General features: G+C 52.8%; 1 protein-coding gene across 2 annotated transcripts in view; it reads left to right on the top strand.

Annotated features, from left to right (window-relative positions):
* Positions 1 to 5,508: 5,508 nt before the first annotated feature.
* Positions 5,509 to 5,666, top strand: part of JUP (junction plakoglobin) — a 29,151-nt gene continuing 28,993 nt past the window's right edge. For both annotated transcript variants that reach the window (XM_008571068.1, XM_008571067.1), the window contains exon 1: positions 5,509 to 5,644. The gene's annotated coding sequence lies outside the window, so the exon portion shown is untranslated. The remainder of the gene's footprint in view (positions 5,645 to 5,666) is intronic.

Raw genomic sequence — 5,666 nt, 5'->3', positions numbered from 1 at the left:
TTGTGTCCTGGGTCCTGGAGGGAGGGAGGGGCAGGCAGATTGGCATGGCGGGCAGGGCCCCAGCCATGTCAGCCTGTGCATGCAGTCGCCCCCCAAGGAGCCGGAAGTGGGTCACTCAGGTGGCAAGGTCTCGCTCCCCCTTCTCCCCACCAAAACCACTCAGAGCGAGAGGGGGTTGCTCAGAGAGCCGGTGAGACCCAGCTCCGGAACACAATCCCGATGCTGGGAGCCCATCTTGTTGGGCTCCGGAAGTCCCAGAGGAATTGCACCTTGGGGGATTTGGAGTGGGTAAGGGGGGCGACTTCGGGACAGACATTCCCTGGAGAGGTCCTGACCCTCCTCCAGCCTCTCCTTCCACCACCCCTGGCTGCTGGTGTCTCGCCCTGGACTGAACTATTTCTGGCCCATCCTATCTCTGTTTTCTTGCCTCCCTGTTTTCCTTTTGACATTCCATCCCCACCCACATGCCTTGCAGGGAAGTGTCGCTGAAGCTACCTCTATAATTAAGAACCCTCCCTGGCTGGTCACATGCCTGAGGACCAGGCTGTGGGCAGCCTGTGCCCTCGAGCGTCCTATGCTGGACAAAGGGCAGCAAAAAAGCAGGAGCATTCCGACCCCCACCCCGTCAGACCTTGCACCATCCTTCTCTGTCCTCAGCTCTAGGCGATGCTTGGGCCCTCTCCAGCCAGCAGAATTTGGGAGCCTGGAGGCTCTGCTGCAGCCACTGTCCTCTCCCCAGCCGTGTAGGGGTCACCCTGAGTGAGGCCCACCCCCCAATACCAATAGGCAGGGGCAGGAGTACAAGTGGACGCCTGCATACATAGATGTAAATAAATTACAAAGCAGGCAAACAAACTGTTACAGAAGGTACCCTGTGACCAGAATGGATCCACAACGACCTGAAAGGCTATTGTGAAATTTAGACTTCTCAGACATTGTCAGAATGTGGCAGCCCCGGGGAGAGTTGGTCCCCGGCCCCCAGTCCCTGGGCCATCTCCCCTTCCCATAGCACCTCTGGGTCTGCCCATACCACAGGGGCCTCCAGCACACACAGTTAGATACCCCAGCCCGCTTACGTGTCCGTGCTGTGTCCGTCCCCTGAGCACCCCCCGTAACTGCCCTTGTCACTCCTGTGGCCTAAGTATGCGCACAGCACCTGTGCTGCTAGTGTGTTTCTCCGGGGAAGAACCAGCATAAGAAGCAGGGTCAATGCTGGGCAAGGAATTCCACAGTTTCTGGTACTGATACCTGGATTATGATCTAGAAGGGGTATGAATTCCGTGTAGAGTCATTGCCCGGGCCCTGTGGGGATGGGGCAACCCTCCTCCTCCCTGGGAGGGCCAGAGCTGGGACCTTTAAAGGTCAGGACCCATGGGCCGGCCCGAGGCTCACTTGGGAGAGTGTGGTGCTGACAACACCAAATCAAGGGTTAAGATCCCCTTACCGGTCATCTTTTATAAATAAATAAATAAATAAATAAATAAATAAATAAATAAATAAATAAATAAATAAAGGGCAGGACCCAGGACAGAAACCCTCTTCCCCTGCTCTAAGGATGGTTCTGCCCCTGCCCATGCCCAAGATGCCACTAACTTTTTATATCGCCTTTGATTTGAGTCTTCCACCTGGGAGGACTCCTAGTTGTCTGTTCCCTTCATCTGCTGCCACAAAGCTAGGGGAGAGGCTACTGTGTGATTACAAGTTACCTCCATCAGCCTGAAGTTCGGCAAGCCAGTGCTCACCTGTGGTCCCCTTTACAGATGTGGCCATCTGAAGCTGAAGAGGAGGGAAGCTGGGTGTGCATGTGTGTGCTGGGGAGAGGAAGCTGAGGCCGCTGGTGTCGGGGCATGTGAATGTGCACGCACGAGTGTATGTCTCCGAGGTGTGAGCATGAAAGGGCGTGTGTGTCGTGGCATGGGCAGACCTAAATCTCTGCCTGTCTCTGTTTGGGGAAGGGGCGCTGTAGAATAAGGATTATGTTCTAACAGAGAAGAGACCCTCTTCCACCTCCTTCTATGGCCCAGAGGCCCCGTGGAGGACGAGGGGAGCGAGGTGAGTGGTGTGGCCCGGCCATCCAGGACACTGGCCGATGCTCTTCACCTTCCCCCAGAGAAGCGCCTCCCCGTCCCCCGCCAGTTCCCCTCCCTCCCAACAAGTCCTTATTGGACCCCTCTTTGTCAGTTACCTCTGTCTCTGGGGCAGCTTGGGATAGGCCACTTGGTGCCATTTCTGTTTTTGTTTTGTTTTTTGGCTGCTGGCTGGGTTTGAGGATCCTAACCCTTGACTTGGGTGTTACCCAACACCATGCTCTAACCAATTAGCTAACTGGCCAGCCCTCTTTCTTGACTCTGAGGCCCCAGAAAGCTTCCAGGTTGAGTTAACCGTATGTGTTCTTGGTGGCCCACGGACTCTCCTTCCAGTGAGCTCTGGGCAAGAGAAGTGACTTTAAACTGCAGGAATATGAATGGACGCTAGACGCCAGAAGGAGCTTACCAGTGTTAGAATAAGGAGACGTGGTCATTCACTGTAAGGGAAGCTGGAGAATCTCCTCTCCTGGAGATTGGTCAGAGAATTCCTGCCCCCCCCTTTACATTGAGGCTGGGATCTGAACCCTTGACCTTGGTGTTATCAGCACCACGCTCTCACCACGTGAGCTAACTGAATTCCTGCTTTTAAAGGCCTGAAGACAGGGGACTGGAAAAGAAGGTCTTGTGGGCTTTCCTTCAAGTTCAAGCTACAGGGGAGACTGTGGTCACAGCAACCCTCACCCCTACCCCTAGGCACCTCCTGCTCCTGTGAGACCAAATCTCCTAAACAGACAGCTGAAACATCATTTTCTGATTTTTTTCTGTATCCTTAGATACAGATGAATCCTCAGTGCCTGGCAGGCGCATAGTAGGTGCTTAATAAATGTGCAGAAAATTCCTTAATTGGGGGGAGATGCACAGTTTTTTTTTTTGTTTTTTTTTTTTCAAAAGATGACCGGTAAGGGGATCTTAACCCTTGACTTGGTGTTGTCAGCACCACGCTCAGGCAGTGAGCGAACCGGGATCCGAACCCGCGGCCTTGGTGTTATCAGCACCGCACTCTCCCGAGTGAGTCACAGGCCGGCCCCAGATGCACAGCTTTAATCTCAGTCTTTTCTGATGCTGTGATGGTGCCTCCACCCAGTCCCAGCCTGTGTGCTTAGCTTTGGGGCTGGTGTGCTGCAACATGTTCCATGCTGAGACACACAAGGACACACACACACACACACACACACACACACACACACACACACACACACACACACACGGCTTTATTCTGAAGCCTTATTCCTGCCCCTCCACCCCACCCAGGCTCCTCCACCCCTCTGTGCAGTCAACCAGCCTTACCCTGCCGGTTTGCTAAGTCAGGAGAAAGAGGAGGGAGTTGAGCCAGGCTTGGGCTGGGAAGTACTTACGTGTGTACGTGTGTATGTGTGGAGGTGGGGGTGGGGAGGTGGGAGGTGGGTGGGAGGAGGAGGAAGAAAGCCTGGAGGTAGCGGCACCCTAGGATTGTGAACTCTTTCCATCCCAAGCTGGGGGCTGGCCACTGCACTATGCAGCAGGGTGGCAAGTGGCTGGGTGAAGCAGGGGTAAGGTAGGGATCAAGGTACTGGGGTAAGCTGGAGGAGGGAGAGTTAAGGAAACAAAGCAAAGGGCAGTGGCTTGGCATGTGGCACGGCAACTGGTTTGGGGATATTGATATCTCCCTGGACTCCTCTGGGAAGACTTCTTAGATGGCACAAGTTCAGAAGGGAAAATGTTCAGCCATCATTCCTTTCTCTGGTGGGGAAAGTAATCAAGGATGCCTCTAGGGCACTTTCACCCAGCCCATCCTCTGTGCTAGATTTGGGGATATACAGCTTTTTTGAGGGGGGACCCTTTTCTAAACAACCACTCCCCTGACACCCCCACACACAAGCTGTTTACACTTATCCCTCTTTGAGCTCTTTGAGGATTGGGATCCTTTCTAATTTTTGTGTCACCAGGGTCTAACCCAGAGTCCAGCATTCAGTTGGTGTTGAATGAATAAATGTCTGTAGGACCCTTGGCACACTGTACAGCCACCACCAGCATTCATTTTATCGACCACTGGAAGGAAATGCCTTTGTCTTCTTAAGCTGCCTGTTGAGAAGTTCTTTCTGATTTCTAACCCGGGCTCTTCCACTGCGGAGAGGCCTGCTGCCTCATTTCTTTTGTGCCAGCACTCAATTTCCTTTAGATCTGCTGCCTGATTTTTTCCAAACCTACCAAAGCCTCCTTACACCAATACTTTATCTTTTTTTTGAAATAATTGCTCTTCTCTCTCTCCCAGAGTGTTTTTATCTTTTCCTTGCCCCTTCCCCACTGCTTTGACATTTCATGTCTATACTATTCTTCCAGGAGGAGGACACATGGTTTGATGGGCCTTGAAATTAGAAGGAAGGGGTTCTAGCTTGGGGTGTGCCACTTTCTAGTTTTGTGACCTCTCTGAACCTCAGTTTCTGTCTTTATTTAAAATGAAGATTGTTTTGTTCTAACGAATTTTCAAAACTGTCATGAGAATTTAATACAGCTTTTTATTTATTTACTTATTTTTAACAACTGTGTGGTACAGGGTTGACCTTGGTGTTATAAGGCCATGCTCTAACCAACTGAGTAACCGGCCAGCCCCCTTGTCGTGAGAATTTAAAAAACCCACATGAATAATTTAAATTGTAACATTTAGCAGTTGTCCAAGTACTTTCACAAAACTTCCTTCACTTAATCCCCCACACTCTGGTAACATAGACCTAGCTAATGTACCCGTTTTACAGATGAATAGAAACAGGGTGAAAGGTGAAGTAACTTGCCCAAGATCATACAGGTACTAAATCGCAGGACCCAAACCCAGACCTTCTAATTCTAAATCCCAGGAGCACTCCATCTTTGAGGAAAAAATCTCAAGCCAGCACAAAGCCTATGAAATGCTATACAATTATGTTATTACCACTTTGGGGCAAGAGTGAATAAGCCCAAAGAAGCATCATGCCTGACGCTGAGTCTGCTGGCTGGTGAAGGCGTCGGTCCTTTCCCATGGAGCCCCCTGACTCACCTGTTGGACAGGTGGGGGGAAGGGGAGAGTCATGAGTCTTACCTGCTCAGTGCTAGGGTGGGGCAAGACACACCCCACTCCTTCCATTGGTTCTTTTCTTAGTCTGACTGACAGACCCTTGTTCAATCGGGAGAAAGTAACTTTCTATCCGCCAATACGTGCAGAGTTAGGACGGGACCTCAAGTTGGAGTCGATCCCTAGAGCAGACTGGCAGTCCCCGCGGCCAATGGCGAGCGTATAAACAGAGGCTGCCGTGGAAGAGGACTGGGCTCGAGGCCCCGCCCCTCGGCGGGACAGTCAGGCGAGGCAGCCAGTGAGCTCGCATCAGCGGGTGGGCGTCCCCGTCGGGGGCGGGGCTTCGAGGGCCCGAGAGGCGTGGCTTGGCTGTCAGGTCCCTTCGCCTTTTGTTCGGTGACTGAGTTGCTGCCTTGGTCAGAGTCCGGAGCGGCCGCTGCCCGAGCGCGCCGAGCTCAGTTCGCTGCCCGCGACGGCTCCCACCCCGGTCCGACCCCGACCCCGACCCAGCCCGGCTAGGCCCCACACGCAGGTGCGGACGATCGGGGGCAGGT

The sequence above is a fragment of the Galeopterus variegatus genome, unplaced genomic scaffold, assembly GCF_000696425.1.
Source record: "Galeopterus variegatus unplaced genomic scaffold, G_variegatus-3.0.2 Scaffold658, whole genome shotgun sequence".
NCBI lineage: Eukaryota > Metazoa > Chordata > Mammalia > Dermoptera > Cynocephalidae > Galeopterus > Galeopterus variegatus.
The sequence above is the reverse complement of the archived record's forward strand: the minus strand, read 5'-3'. Positions and strand labels throughout refer to the sequence as shown.